The 16,776-nt window shown below is 43.2% G+C and overlaps 1 long non-coding RNA gene across 2 annotated transcripts; it reads right to left on the reverse strand.

The window, feature by feature from the left end:
• Nucleotides 1-889: 889 nt before the first annotated feature.
• Nucleotides 890-15,987, reverse strand: LOC137315204 (uncharacterized). Of its 2 annotated transcripts, none has more exons than XR_010961349.1 (4): nt 15,861-15,987; nt 4,148-4,269; nt 2,380-2,513; nt 890-1,216 (listed from the first exon to the last, which is right to left on the reverse strand). It is a non-coding gene; the product is annotated as an uncharacterized lncRNA (long non-coding RNA). The 2 variants fall into 2 exon arrangements; XR_010961348.1 differs by lacking the exon at nt 15,861-15,987 and adding an exon at nt 4,584-4,746.
• Nucleotides 15,988-16,776: the final 789 nt, after the last annotated feature.

The raw sequence follows: 16,776 nt of genomic DNA on the forward strand, positions 1-16,776 counted from the left end.
GGATTGCCTCACTCCCTCACCGTTATCGACTGGTGCACTGCACCATTTCATCTCGTATTCAGAGATAGACTCACCCAAACCATAATAACTATTTGCCTCATTTTCTTTCGTAAGCTCATTTTTTATTCGTGTTTTATTAAAGTGCCAGCGTTCAATAGAATTCCGCATAACTGTAATAAGCCAGTGAACTGGGAAAATTGCGCAGAATCAATTAAAATAAGCTAAGGAGAAATAATTGAATATCCAGGAGAGACGGTTTGGAATTTACTGCAACTGAATGAATATTGCATGAATCAATGTAATATTGCATTCAAATGCTGCACCTTGAATTAAGGCTCAGTTTATTATCAGTGGCGCCCTCGCCTAATTTTCAACAGCACAGAACCAGGTGACCTTCAGACTTATGAAGCATTACCTATAACGCCCATAGGAGCACATAGGTGTATCTTTCTTTACCAATATACTGCGGTTAAGGCACGAATTGATATATGACCCAGTCTGAGAGCTTTACACCTTGCAGAAATCCACTGGAAATTAATGAATGCTGATTATCGACACTTATATCCAGAAAACTGTTGGAAATCAGACGCCTTGTCTCAACCCACGGGTCAGAATTCCCCTAGAAATTCGTTGCAGTGACATCATGGGTGGTTTCAAATCAATTTCTCTGAGGCCCTATTTCTGGCAAATTCGTGAACATATTTTCAAAGGGCCCGTTAACCATTTGCCAAGAAATACTGAGGAGAAATAAATTACATCAGAGCCTGTGCAGCGTCACTTCCTATAGCTAGACGATCGATTGCCCCCTTGTATCGAATTGCAGCAACAAACCCTGGATATAGACGTTATCATCAATTAAATTCTAAAATGAGTGACACTGTGATATTAGGATCGATTTTGTTTTTAATATGTTATGTGGATATTAAGATCAGGAATAGTCCATCCAACCACTCGCGCTTGCTCCGAAAATCAATTAGATCATGGTTGACCTGTACCTCAACTCCATGTTCCGATCTTTGCTCCATATCCCTAATACCCTTTACCTGACGACTGTATTTGCAGTGATTTGCATCAACAAAGTCTCAGAAATAAATCGGGAATTCTGTCCAACTCCCAATCGTCTGGAAATGAAATGTTCTCATCAACAGATTTTATGCTCAGCTTTGTTTGAAATGTGATTGCTGTTTTATTACTTTCAGGATGTTACTTGTAGATTCTGTCAAAACAAAGGTTTGGAATAAAATAAATACCATCTGCTCCATGCTGTTATTGAAGGTATTTTTTTTACTGAAAGTTGTGGGTTTAAACCCAACACTGATTTCTTGTATACATTTATTCACATTTTAATTAACCTTTCAGCTTGTTCCAATGAGTGAGTTAGTAAAACTCATCCATAAGCATCATAAAAGCTATATCTTGAACAACTAAAATAATCTCGGGATTAAATTCAGTCGAGCGACTGGTGTTTTCGATTCCATTAATTTACGACAGATATTTCATGGATCGAAGCAACTGGACGGTGTGTTACTGAAACATGGGAAATAACCCGGACAGTCAGTCCAATCCAATTATTAAGCGGTCTCATAATTGTTACAATAAGATTCATATATTCTAAGGAAAGAGTATTCAGTCTCAGCACCAAGTTCTAGTAATTATGTTAATGAGTTGATTCATTCTTTCATAGCACAAAAATCCAACAATGAATTAACTGAAGTGACGCTTTCAATTCATGCAGCTAAATTGAACGAATCTGTTCTGTGGCTAACTGCGGGGAACTGAAGGCTGGAAATTGCTATTGGCGATTTTCCACGAACCATATTCCGCCTTTCTGTTGCTCTCCTCTTTAATTAATTGAAACTCTAAGCCGTGTAATTTACACCAGTTATACCTCCATTGAAACAATATTCAAAGGATGTCTCACCAAAGTAAAACTGCACTAATATCACAATCGGCAATTTCCACTTACACTTCGTTAAAATGACAAGAAAGACTAAACATCTAAAACATTACTCGTTATTCATGGACTGATGCTTCTTACCTTCCCATTATGCTCCTTTTCCCCTCTTTGAAGGCAGGCGTTAACACATTTATTTAGACATATTATGCATTTTTAGGATATACTGTGCAGTAGATTTATTTAAACATATTATGCATTTTAGATATACTGTACAGTAGATTTATTTAAACATATTATGCATTTTTAGGATATTCTGTACAGTATATATTTATTTTAAAATATAATGCATTTTTAGTATATACTGTACAGTAGATTTATTTAAACATACAATACATTTTTAGGATATGCTGTACAGTAGATTTATTTAAACATATTATGCATTTTTAGGTGGATTGTGGATAGAATTCCAATCATTCCCTCACCGAAATTGTCATTTCCTCAGAGTTTCTCCCGCTTCACCAGCGTAACTTTGGCGGAACCTCGGAAATTTCCTGCGCAGTGTCTTCACCATTTTGGATGAGATATGCGTGGGCGCTCTGTTGACGGAGGCACTGCTCTGTTAAAAATAAATAGGTTAACATGTTATCTAAAATTTGGAATTTGAAGCGCACTGAAAAATCACCGCGAAGTTATTGTCCTGCGGAATAAATCAAGACCAGGAAACTGAACAAACGTGTAAAATTAAGTCTGATAGCGTGAAGAGAATGTAATTGAATTCAAGGAACAGGAAAATAGAATCCACTGAAACATGCTGCCGATTGATGTTTTCATCGGAACACATTGACCTGAGCCCGGTTTCACCATCCTGGGCCTTCGCTAATCTGAAATAACGCACTGGCAATTCACACTGAGTAGTAACTGCGCCATTTTGAATGGGTTTAAAGTACCTGTATCGAATGAAAGGATTAACACAACAATAAATTAATGCGGAAAAGGAATTGAGGCGAACATCTTAAGCTGTTACACGACAACACAATTTTAACACAAGCATTTTTTTAAAAGGTTACGAGCTTAATGGAAACGAACTGAATGCCCAGTGGAAACGGTGGTGTTGTTCTGTCATCTGAACTCAATTTGTGCATCCTTGGTTATTGATGTGTTCGAGTCAAGAAACTTCATTTTGTGTGAAGGAATTCAACACCACCTAGTGACTAATTTCTGCTATTACAGCATTATCGCAACATAAGAGGAGTGGGCCATTCAGCCCCAAGAGCCTGTTTCGATATTCAATCAGTACATGGCTGATCTGTACCCCAACTCCATTTACCCGCTTTAGCTTCACATATCCTTACACCCTTACCGAACAAAAATCTATCAATCTCAGTCTTGAAAATTTCAACTGAACCCCAGCATCCACAGCCTTTTGGGGGAGAGAGTTTCAGATTTCCAGTACCCTTCGTGTGGGAAAGAGCTTCCTGATTTCACCCCTTAATGACCGAATTCTAATTTTATGATTGTACCGTCTTGTTCTGGAATCCACCAGAGCAAACAATTTCTCTGTATCCACCCTATCGAATGCCTTCATCATTTCAAGCACCTCGATCAGATCACACCTCAAGTGTCCAAACTCAAGGGAATACAACTGTGCAAACTGTCCTTGTAATTTCGCCATTTAAGCTCTGGTATAATTGTGGTAAATCTGCACGGTATATAGCCTTCCTGAGGTGCGGTGCCCAAAACTGAATGCAGTACTCCAGATGGGGTCTGACCAGAGCTCTGTATAACGGAAGCATTTCTTCCTCCCCTTTCTATTTCAGCCCCACTGGGATAAAGGGCATCATTCATATAGACTTTTCTATTGCTTTTTTAAACTGTCCTATAGCTATTATTGATTTGTCTACATGGACACCAGATCTTTTTGATGTTCTACAGTTCCTGACGTTCGGTTTTAGGAAAGTTAACGGATTTTCCTTTCTCCAACCCACAATTGATGACCTCACGCTTGCTCACATTGCACTACATGTGCCATCGTTTTTTTTCCGACTCACTTAATCTGTTATTGTCCGTTTGTAAGTTCCTGCTCCCGTCTACAATACTTACTGTGCCTCCTAACTAGGGCATGAATTAGTTAATAAAATAATGAAGCCGCAACATATATTGTTATCCCAGGCCTGGCCACGCGATGGCGCGCCAGCGCTTACCCCTGCCGCGTGTATTCCTTCCTCTTTCAACAATAAAAATAATTCTTACCTTGGTCTTTCAATGTTTTTCTACATTTGGGTGTTTCCGGGTCTTCTTACAAGTCCTGTCTCCGTCTCTCCCGCGCTCTATCGTTCCCTCTTTCACTTTGATTGCAGTTTTCCTTATTCGTCCTTCATCGGGATTTCGAAAATGATTGGTCAGTATGTTCAATAAATGCCAATTAAATTCCCAACATGCTCCCTGCTCCCCCGACTATGGCCCAACTTCCCGTAAACTTAAATGCCTGAACCTGATAACAGAACATGGCATTGGATACTTTACATACTCCACGGAATGGCCCATGGATTCCACTGCTAAGGCAGCTTTAAGGACTGATATAAAGTGACATTGCTTCACTGCCAAGCAAAACAATAGTGCAATAAATGACAAGATTCTCCAGCTTCAAGCTTCCTACCTTACTTTTAAACTAAGAAATCTTACTCACCAGCTCGTAGAGCGAGCTTCCTCAGCACACTCGGTCTGTGAATGTAGGGGCGTGCAAGTACTGTGTTCGAGCTTACGTTTGTATCCGTTTCCTGATTGCTTCTCTTGTTTAAAGAGACAGGTCACCACGGAGCTATTTCTGCAGCCACGGCTCTTTCCCGCGCTACCCCTGTTGCTTTATGCAAGAACAAGCACGTCAAGAGCAAGCAAAGGTCATTCGGCCCTTCACAGCTCCTGGCTGTTGAATATATGGCAATAAAGAGTGACAAATCCCCATCACAAGCTTTTAAAGGAAGTAAGTGCAAACATTGCAGAAGCCCTAACTATAATCTTCCAAAGTTCACTCGATTCTGAAACCGTCCCTTCAGATTGCAAATTGCACATGTCACTCCGCTGTTCAAGAAAGGTGAGAGACGAAACCAGGGCATTATCGACCAGTTAGCCAAACATCTGTTTTCGCGAAATTACTAGACCCTATAATTAAGGATAGGGTTATTGAACACCTTGAAAATTTCCAGCTGATCAGAGAGTGGCAGCAAGGACATGCCTGACCAACCTGATTGAATTTTTGGAAGAGTTGACTAAAGTAGTAGAACAGGGAATGTCTATGGCTGTTATTTCTATCGACTTCCAGAAGGCATTCGATATAGTCACTCATAAGAGACTGTTAGCTAAAATTGAAGCTCATGGAATTTAGGGGATATAATTGACCTGTTTAGGAAATTGGCTGAGGGGCATGGGGGAAATGTCCGGATATTGGGCAGATACTCAATTTTTCAGGTTGTATCTAGCGGCGTCGTACAAGGACCTGTGTTGGGGCGTCAACCATTCAAAGTATTTACAAACGTCTTAGGTGATGGAATAGCGAGCCACATATCCAAGTTTTCCGGAGATACGAAGATAGGCAGTATTGTAATCAGTATCGAAGCATTACATTCCAGAGCGATATTAATAAATTTAGGGAATGGGCAAAGCTGTGGCAAATGAATTTCGATGTTGGTAAGTGTGAGGTCATCAACTTTGGAACAAAATGATCGATCAGAATACTTTCTAAATGGTGAAAAGCTAGAAACAGTGGCGGTTCAAAGAGACTTAAATGTCCATGTACATAGATCATTAAGATGTCATGGACAGGTGCAGAGAATAATCAAAAACACGAATGGGACGTTGGCCTTTATATCTGGAGTACAAGAATACATGGGGGTGGAAGTTATGCTACAGCTCTACAAATCACTGGTTGGATCAAACCTGGAGTACTGTGTTCAGTTCTGGGCACCACACCTTAGGGCGGATATATTGGCCTTGGATGAAGTGCACCGTGTATTTACTGTGATGATACCGTACTCCAAGGGTTAAATTACGAGGAGTGATTACACAAACTAGTGTTGTATTCCCTGGAATTTAGAAGACTAAGGGGTGATTTGATCGAAGTGTTCACGATATTAAGGGGAACTGATAGAGGGAAACTGTTTCCGCTGGTTGGAGAGTCTAGCACTTGGCGGACATAGCCTAAAAATTAGAGCCTGGACTTTCAGGAATGAAGTTAGGAAACACTTCTACACGCAAAGGGTGCTAAAAGTTTTGAACTATCGTCTGCAATTGTCAGAGGATACGAGCTCAATTGTTAATATTAAATCTGAGATTGATAGATTTTTGTTAACCAAAGCTATTAAAGGATATGAGGCCAAGGCTGGTATATGGAGTTAGGTCACAGGTCAACCATGATCTCATTGAATGACAGTACAGGCCCGGGGGGGGGGGGGGGGCGTAATGGCCTATTCCTGTCCCTATGTTCCTCGGTTCCTTTATTCATGTCATCCAGCATAGCCTTTGGCTAAACTTTAAATGTCTTCAGTGTCTTTCACTCTACTACCTTGCAGACAGATTATTAAACATTTGAATCAATGAGTAGATTTCCGTCTGTACCTCCTGGGCACAAATCATCCCCTGGACATTGCGCCGAATGGAAAATTAGGCTTGGAAGATCGAACATCCATGACGGATCCCGTCCGATTTACCTTTCATTTGAATTAATGGAAGGAAAATCATGCCGGTTTTGCTCCCGCCTGATTTTCCTCCTGTGCAAACTGCCGCCTCCGCAGTACAGAATAACATATACCCCAAGGTATTTTGATAGGCCTTGCAATTATAACGTGGGATAATTGCAGATCAAGGCTTAAAGTGCCCCCTTGAAATTCCTCCGCCTGCTAACGCAGAGGACATAATTTTCAAATTACTGAAATTATTGATTTTTCCCTTCTTTGAAATATTGGAGAGAGGGACATCATTCAAGTGTGATCAACCTTCGTCCACCATGATTGTGATCAGTAATCGATTAATTCCTCTGAGACAGTATTGGAGGCAGCGATTTCAGACGAATTTTGCTAAACATCGATACGCAATTGTTCCACACCGTCATTTTAAGACCCGATTGCATGTTTTAGATTTACTTTACACGAAATATATTTATGATCTTTAATGTAGATCTTTAGTTACCATGAAGTCATTTGATGAGAGCTTGAGAACGGAGGTTGGGAAAGACAGGGAGTGAACGTCTGACGGAGTGAAGCGCAAACAGAGTGAGGACTTTCAACTGGGAATTTGGTGAGGGTGGGAATTAGGTGCAGAGGGGGAAGAAGGTGCGAAGTTATTTTAACCAAAACACTATTGACTAAAACTGACCGAAGCATAAAAGGGAGACACACAATGAATCAAAACAAGCCAAGCAGGAGAGCAGAGGGTAAGTCTGTAAGTATTGAATTCATTGGTTTGTGTTTTTTAGTGGTTAGTGTTTTAGTGACAGATAAACAGTAAAGTGCCTTAAATCGAAACAAACAGTTTAAGTTACTGTTAGCTAACTTGGCAGGACATCTGGGGCCCGTAACATGTACATCCTGTTCCATGTGGGAACTCCAGAAGACTTCGTGTGTCCCGGAAAACCACATGTGCAGGAAGTGCTGCCAACTGTTCGAGCTCGAGCTCAGAGTTTCTGAGCTTGAGGGGCATCAATACGTCCATGAAAGTAAATCTTTTGTGAAACGTAGTCACCAAAAATATGTGCAAAACTATATTGTTCTGAGAAACTCATTCTAAGCCGAAGCCAATCCTCTGTATACATCTACTGCTCTTGCGATGTGTCCCAACATACCCGATGTATATATCAGCTGCTCTTGCAATGTGTTTTTTTTATTCGTTCATGGGATGTGGGCGTCGCTGGCAAGGCCAGCATTTATTGCACATCCCATGAAGGTTGTTTTTGTGACTGGAAGCCTGTGGCCAGTGGGGTACCACAGGGATCGGTGCTGGGTCCCTTGCTGTTTGTGGTCTACATTAATGACTTGGATATGAATGTAAAAGGTATGATCAGGAAGTTCGCTGATGATACAAAAATTGGTAGGGTGGTAAATAGCGAGGAGGATAGCCTCAGTCTGCAGGACGATATAGATGGGTTGGTCAGATGGGCGGAACAGTGGCAAATGGAATTTAACCCGGAAAAGTGCGAGGTGATGCACTTTGGAGGGACTAACAAGGCAAGGGAATACACAATGAATGGGAGGACCCTAGGCAAGACAGAGGGTCAGAGGGATCTTGGTGTGCAAGTTCACAGATCCCTGAAGGCGGCGCGACAGGTCGATAAGGTGGTAAAGAAGGCATATGGGATACTTGCCTTTATTAGCCGAGGCATAGAATATAAGAGCAAGGAGGTTATGATGGAGCTGTATAAAACACTGCTTAGGCCACAGCTGGAGTACTGTGTGCAGTTCTGGTCGCCACACTACAGGAAGGATGTGATCGCTTTGGAGAGGGTGCAGAGGAGATTCACCAGGATGTTAACAGGGCTGGAGCGCTTCAGCTATGAAGAGAGACTGGGAAGATTGGGTTTGTTTTCCTTGGAGCAGAGGAGGCTGAGGGGGGACATGATTGAGGTGTACAAAATTATGAGGGGCACAGATAGGATGGATACTAAGGAGCTTTTTCCCTTCGTTGAGGGTTCTATAACAAGGGGACATAGATTCAAGGTAAAAGGCGGGAGGTTTAGAGGGGATTTGAGAAAGAACTTTTTCACCCAGAGGGTGGTTGGAGTCTGGAACTCACTGCCTGAAAGTGTTATGGAGGCAGGAACCCTCACAACATTCAAGAAGCATTTGGATGAGCACTTGAAATGCCACAGCATACAAGGCTACGGACCAAATGCTGGAATATGGGATTAGAGTAGACAGGGCTGATGGCCGGCGCGGACACGATGGGCCGAAGGGCCTCTATCCGTGCTGTATAACTCTATGACTCTATGACACGTGTCCTAACACACCCTCTGTATACATCCACTGCTCTTGCCACGTGTGCTAACACACCCTCTGTATTCATCCACTGCTCTCACCATGTGTCCTAACACACACTCTGTACACATCCACTGCTCTTGCCATGTGTCCTTACATATCCTCTATATACATCCACTGCTCTTGCCATGTGTCCTAACATATCTTCTGTATACATCCACTGCTCTTGCCATGTGTTCTAAGACACACTTTGTATTCATCCACTGCTCTTGCGATGAAATCAACAAAACCTTTGTTCACATCCTCTGGTCTTGCGATGTGTCTGAACAACGTATTTGTTTTTTAAATCTTTCCTCACACATTCTCAAAATGAATGGTGACGTTTCTATCCTCACTCCCGAGTCTTTGACCAAAAGTTGCCATTTTCAGTTTCTTCATTGTACACTTGTGTCCTTTGCTCTGTTAGCCCAATATGAAATAGAAATCACATTCTTTACTGTCATATATACCACGGTCTAAGAAGTAATGATGAATTTCACGAAGGCAATGGCTACTCAACAGTTTAACTGCCATGTGCAGTTTTAGGCGCTCCATTAAAGAAAGAATATAAATGTCACAGACCGCGTTCCAAGTAGATTCACGAGGGGATGCCAGGAATGGAAGTTAGATCATTAAAATTGATGGGATTTTTCGAGTTGATCAGAAAAGCCGAAGAAGAGATTCATTGAGCTTTTCAGAATTATGGAGGATTTTAATTGGATGGATAGGGAAATCTATTTCCTTTGATTGGGGAGTCAATGATGAAGAGTGATCAATTTAAAATTGTAATTAAGAGAGTCAGGAGACCGGCTTTGAGAAATCGTTATAATTGGAGGGTTGTTTGAGACGCAACACGGTCAATGGTTGTGGCAAAGAACAGGAGAGTGTTAGGGGAAAACTAAATAATTATAAGAAGGAGAGAAAATAACAGGGCTACAAAAAGAGAGAGCGAAAGTGGGATTCGTTTGGGATTGATACAGGGCTATGTGGAAAGAGAGGGGCATTGAGATTAGTTTTCGATTGATACAGGGCTTTGGGCAGATAGCGAGATAGTGGGATTAGTTTGGGATTAATACAGGGCAATGGAGTGAGAGCAGGGCAGTGGGATTAATCTTGGATTGGTACCGTGCTACGGGGAGAGAGGGTGTCAGTGCGGGTAGTATAGGCTTGAAATAGAGTTATGGGAAGATAATGTGGCTTAATTGGATAGCTCTTTCAAAGGAAGCAGCACAAGCACGATCGGTCGAATGGCCTCATACTGTGCTCCGTCATTTTTTGCTTCTATGGTCCTGTGATTGATACAGGGTTATGGGAAGAGTGTGGTAAGTTTCAGTTTGATACAGGGCCATGGCTTGAAAGTGGGACAGTTGGATTAGTCTTGGATTGATACACATTTACCCTCAAAGAGAAGGGCAGTGGGATTATTTGAGTTTGATACGGGGCCATATCAAAGAATAGGGCATTGGGATTAGATTGGAATTGATAAAGGACAATGGGGAGAAAGCGGAGAGTGTGATTAGTCTGGGATTGAAGCAGGACTATAAGGAGAGAGGGGTTCAGTGAGATTAGTCTGGGATTGCAGCAGGACTATGAGGAGAGAGGGGTTCAGTGAGATTAGTCTGAGATTACAGCAGGACTATGAGGAGAGAGGGGGTCAGTGGGATTAGTCTAGGATTGATTCATGACTGTGAGGAGAGAGGGCGTCAGTGGGATTAGTCTAGGATTGATTCAGGACTATCAGGAGAAAGGGGGGTCATTGTGATTAATCTGGGATTGATTCAGGACAATGAGAGAGGGGGTCATTGGGATTAGTCTCGGATTGATTCAAGACTATAAGGAGAGAGGGGGTCAGTGGGATTAGTCTGGGATTGATTCACGACAATGATGAGAGAGGGGGTAAGTGGGATTCGTCCAGGATTGATTCAGGACTATGAGGAGAGCGGGGGTCATTGTGATTTGTCTAGGATTGATTCAGGACTATGAGGAGAGAGGGGGTCAGTTGGATTAGTTTGGGAATGACTCAGGCCCATGTGGAGAGAGAGGGTCAGTGGGATTAGTCTGGGATTGATTCAGGACTATGGGGAGAGAGTAGTTGAATGGGAATAGTCGAGGATTGTTTCAGGACGATAAGGAGAGAGGGGGTCAGTGGGATTAGTCTGGGATGTAATCAGGATATGGGGAGAGAGCGGTTCAGTGCGTTCAGCCTCGGATTGATTCAGGACCAAGGGGCGAGAGGTGGACACCAGGATTAGTCTAGGATTGAAGCAGGACTATGTGGAAAGAGGTGGTCAGTGGGATTAGTCTGGGATTGATTCAAGACTATGCGAAGAGAGGGGGTTAGTGGGATTAGTCTGGGATTGATGCGGGACTATGGGGAGAGAGGGGCTCACTGGGATTAGTCTGGGATTGACTCATGACTATGAGGAGAGAGAATCAGTGCGATTAGTCTGGGATTGATTCAAGACTGTGAGGAGAGAGGGGGTCAGTTGGATTATTCTGTGATTGATGCAGGAGTATTAGGAGAGAGGGGGTCAGTGGAATTAGTCTTGGATTGAATCAGGACTATAAAGAGAGAGGGGGTTCAGTGGGATTAGTCTGGGATTGATTTAGGATATGGGGAGAGAACGGGTCAGTGAGATCAGTCAAGGATTGATTCAGGACTATGAGGAGAGAGGGGTTCAGTGGGTTTAGTCTGGGACTGATTCAGGCCTATGAGGAGAGAGGGGGTCAGTGGGATTAATCTGGAATTGTTGCAGGACAATGAGGCCAGAGGACAGAGGGGCTCAGTGGGATTAGTCTGGGATTGGTGCAGGTCTATGAGGAGAGAGGTGGTCAGTGGCATTAGTCTGGGATCGATTCAGGACTATGAGGAGAGAGGGGGTCACTGGGATTTGTCCGGGATTGAATCAGGACTATGAGGAGAGAGGCTGACAGTGTGATAAATCTTGGATTGATTCAGGACAATGAGGAGAGAGGGGGTCAGTTGTATTTGTCTGGGATTGATTTAGGATATGAGGAGAGAGGGGGTCAGTGGGATTAGTCTCGGATTGATTAAGGACAATGGGGCGAGAGGGGGTCATTGGGTTTATTCTGGGATTGAAGAGGAGTATGTGGAAATAGGGGGTCAGTGTGATTAGTCTGGGTTTGATTCAAGAATATTAGAAGAGAGCGGGTCAGTGTGATTCTTCTGGGATTGATTCAGGTCGATGAGGAGAGAGGGGGTCAGTGGGATTAGTCTGGGATTGATTCAGGACTGTGAGGCGAGAGGGGATCAGTGGGATTAGTCTGGGATTGATTCAGGACTATGAGGAGAGAAGTGATCAGCGCGATTATTCTGTGATTGATTCAGGACTATGAGGAGAGAGGGGATCAGTGGGATTAGTCTGGGATTGATTCAGGACTATGAGGGGAGAGGGGGTCAGTTTGATTATACTGTGTTTGCAGCAGGACAAGTGGTGAGAGGTGGTCATTGCGATTAGTTTCGGATTGATTCAGGACCATGGGGAGATAAGTGGTCAGTGGGATTAGTCTGGGATTAATTCAGGAATATGCGGAGAGAGGGGGTCAGTGGGATTATTCTAGGATTGATTCAGGACTATGAAGATATAGGGGGTCAATGGGATTAGTTTAGGATTCATTCAGGATTAGAGGGAGAGAGGAGATCAGTGTGATTAGTCTGGGATTGATTCAGGACTATGAGGAGAGCGGGGGTCAGTGGAATTAATCTGGGATTGATTCAGAACTATGAGGAGAGCGGGGGTCAGTGGGATTAGTCTAGGATTGAATCAGGACTATAAAGAGAGAGGGGGTTCAGTGGGATTAGTCTGGGATTGATTTAGGATATGGGGAGAGAACGGGTCAGTGAGATCAGTCAAGGATTGAATCAGGACTATGAGGAGAGAGGGGCTCACTGGGATAGTATGTGTTTGATTCAGGACTATAAGGAGAGAGAGGGTCAGTGGGATAAATCTTTGATTGTTTCAGGACTATGAGGAGAGAGGGGGTCAGTTGGATTAATCTGGGATTGATTCAGGAATATGGGGATAGAAGGGACAGTGGGATCATTCTGGGATTGAAGAGGAGTATGTGGAAACAGGGGGTCAGTGTGATTAGTCTGGGTTTGATTCAAGAATATTAGAAGAGAGCGGGTCAGTGTGATTCGTCTTGGATTGATTCAGGTCTATGAGGAGAGAGGTGGTCAGTGGGATTAGTCTGGGATTGATTCAGGACTATGAGGAGAGAGGGGATCAGTGGGATTAGTCTGGGATTGATTCAGGACTATGAGGGGAGAGGGCATCAGTGGGATTAGACTGGGGTTGATTCAGGACTATGAGGAGAGAGGTGGTCAGTTTGATTATTCTGTTTTTGAAGCAGGACTACGAGGTGAGAGGTGGTCATTGGGACTGGTTTCGGATTGATTGAGGACTATGGGGAGAGAAGTGGTCAGTGGGATTAGTCTGGGATTGATGCAGGACTATGAGGAGAGAGGGGCTCACTGGGACAGTCTGTGATTGATTCAGGGCCATGGGGACAGAAAGTTTCAGTGGGTTTAGTCTCGGATTGAATCAGGACGATGAAGAGATAGGGGGTCAATTGGATTAGTCTCGATTTCATTCAGGATTAGGGGAGAGAGGAGATCAGTGGGATTAATCTAGGATTGATTCAGGACTATGAGGAGAGCGGGGTCAGTGGAATTAGTCTGGGATTGATTCAGAAGTATGAGGAAAGCGGGGGTCAGTGAGATGAGTCTGGGATTGATTCAGGACTATGAGGAGAGAGTGGGTCAGTGTGGTTATCTAGCATTGATTCAGGACGATGTGAAGAGAGGTGGTTCGTGGGATTAGTCTAGGATTGATTCAGGACTATGAGGATAGAGGGGGTCAGTGGGATTAATCTGGGATTGATGCAGGACTTTTCGGAGAGAGGGTATCAGTGGGATTAGTCTGGGATTGATGCAGGACTATGAGGAGAGAGGAGCTCACTGTTACAGTCTGTGATTGATGCAGGACTTTTGGGAGAGAGGGTGTCAGTGGGATTAGTCTGGGATTGATGCAGGACTATGAGGAGAGAGGGGCTCACTGGGACAGTCTGTGATTGATGCAGGACTATGAGGAGAGAGGGGGGCAGTGGGATTAGTCTGGGATTGATTCAGGACGATGAGGAGAGTGGCCGTCATTCGGATTAGTCTGTGATTGATTCACGACGATGAGGAGAGAGTGGGTCAGTGGGATTAGTCTGGGATTGTTGCAGGACTATGGGCAGACAGTGGGGCATTGGGATTAGTTTGGACTTGTTGCAGGACTATGGGGAGAGAGCGGGGCAGTTGGATTAATTTGGGTTTGATTCAGGACTATGGGGAGAGGGCGACGCAGTGGGATTAGTTTGGGATGGATGCAGGACTATGGGGTGACAGTGGGCGAATGGGATGAGTTTGGGATTGATTCAGGACTGTGGGGAGACAGCGGGCAAGTGAGATTAGTTTCAGATTGTTGCAGGAATATGGGGAGAGAGGGGGCCGACGCAGTTTCTTTGTGTATGTCGGTAATCGAAGCAAAATTTCTGTTACCGGTCAATGATACCGATTAAGTGAAAAAGAATTGAAAGGCAAGTCGCTTTTTAAAAAAATGAATGTATAAATGCTTTTCACTGTAGAGAATAACAGAAATAACATCTCTGGGCAGCGCCGTGTGTCGGTACACGTCGACAATAATTAATGGTTTCTCAGTAAGTTTCCTGTTTTGTTGGACTCTGTGTCGCCATGGAAATCGTTCACCAACGTTATCATCAGCATTTCGTTTTCCTGAGCTGCTTCCGCTGCTTGATCAAGAAGTCTCAGTAACAAAAAAGCGAGCGATTAATCTTTCTCATCAAATCGCTGACATTTAACTGCCGCAATGTGTACGATAACAGTGGGTCAGAAAAAAAATAATAAAATCGCTTCTCAGAATTGTGGACGATGTCAATTTAACTACATATTTTTACAAAAAAAGATTTGTACTATATCTATCCCGCTATCCCCAATAAATTCCATTGCTGCAACCCGCACTGTCCGGATTTTCCTTTCTTGAAACATTACTCCCCTGTCGAGTTCACTGCTTTTACTCAGCCCGGGGTGTGCTCTACACTGGGGAGACCAAACGCACATCAGGTCACTGCTTTTACTCAGCCCGGGGTGTGCTCCACACTGGGGAGACCAAACGAACATCAGGCCACTGCTTTTACTCAGCCCGCGATGTGCTCCACACTGAGGAGACCAAACGCACATCAGGTCACTGCATTGCCCAACACATTCGTTCTGTCCTCCATTGTCACAAGGACTGCTACGTTTTTCAACACATTCACCACCCTGTACCATATATTAGTGAATACACAAAGACAGAACTGTCCAAAATTATAGTTTAAACATAATATTCAATGTAAACCAGACGGCAGGAGATCTTAACACGGCCTGAACCTGGAAGTGTATTTAATCGTTTGTGTTTTAACAATCTGGATAATTGCCTCCCATTCGGATCAATGAAACTTCTATTATATTGATTATTAATTCTTATTATTGTTATTAATATTACTACTGTTATTGTTATTATTACTGTCCTTACTATGGGGAGACAGCGGGCAAGTGTGGCGAGTGGATGACCACACATTTGTCATTATTGTTATTACTATTATTATCATTGCTGTTACTATTACTGTTATTACTAATATTATCATTATTTTTATTATTACTGTTAATACTATAATTAATATTAATGTTATTATTACTGTTATTACAATTACTTTGTTTACTATTATTGCTGCACAACACCAGGCCACAAGACGGCAAAGCCTGCAGCCAAACGGTGACCGTCGCTCCACGGGCGATGTGATGAGATTTGAAACTTCACAGAATCACATTTCACAATTCCGTGCGGTAACGTTGTGATCACTTATTCAGCGCACGAACATGTATGAAAGTTTCTTACCGTGTTCTATATTTCCCGGGACTGTACTCACTTATCATTCACGGCTGCCCGGCCTGTGCTGCCTTGGTTGGAGTGACAGTGGAACCGTTCCAATTGGCCTCTGAGCTTTTTGCCTGCGGAGCACAACCCGCTCTTTGCTTCCTGCTGTCTCCGCGACCCTGCGACTCCAGTTAATAAAAAGATTGAAGCGCCCCTGGCGGATGAAAAGGTTATTCACCCTTATCCCTCCAATCAGGCATGAAGAATAGGCACTTCGTTATGACCTGGAACCTGTCAGTGTTTGAGGAAACGTAACCCAGCGAGGCCTGTTACCTTCAGCCGAAGGAGGATGAAAGTGAAGGCGGCGTTTGATAGGAGCAAGCGATATTACAGAGTATTACATAGGATTTACAGCACAGAAACCGGCCATTCGGCCCGATAGGGCTATATCGTTGTTTACGTTCCACACGGGCATCCTCCAAATTATTTCATCTCATCCTATCATCATATCCTTCTATTTCTTTCTCCCTCATGTACTTATCTAGCTTCCACTTAAATGCATCTGTACTATTCGCCTCAACCATTCCATGTGGTAGCGAGTTCCATATTCTGACCATGATCTGGCGAAAGTAGATTCTCCTGAATTCCCTGTTGGAATTATTGGTGACTATCTTTTTTATATGGCCCATAATTTGAACAGTTTTGGACTCCACCACAAGTGGAAACCTATTTTCTACATCTGCCCGAGAGAACCACTCACTAATTTTAAAGACCTCTGTCAGGTCACCCTTCTCTTTTCGAGAGAAAATAGCCACAGCCTGTTTAATTTTGATGTATGATGGCTGTCCACAAACATAACTGAGAGTTTCAACAGATGCCTTCAGTGACAGTAGATTATAAAAGGAGGATTAATAAAACAAATAATTCAATGATTTCC

The sequence above is a fragment of the Heptranchias perlo genome, unplaced genomic scaffold (genome assembly GCF_035084215.1).
Source record: "Heptranchias perlo isolate sHepPer1 unplaced genomic scaffold, sHepPer1.hap1 HAP1_SCAFFOLD_54, whole genome shotgun sequence".
NCBI classification, from domain to species: domain Eukaryota; kingdom Metazoa; phylum Chordata; class Chondrichthyes; order Hexanchiformes; family Hexanchidae; genus Heptranchias; species Heptranchias perlo.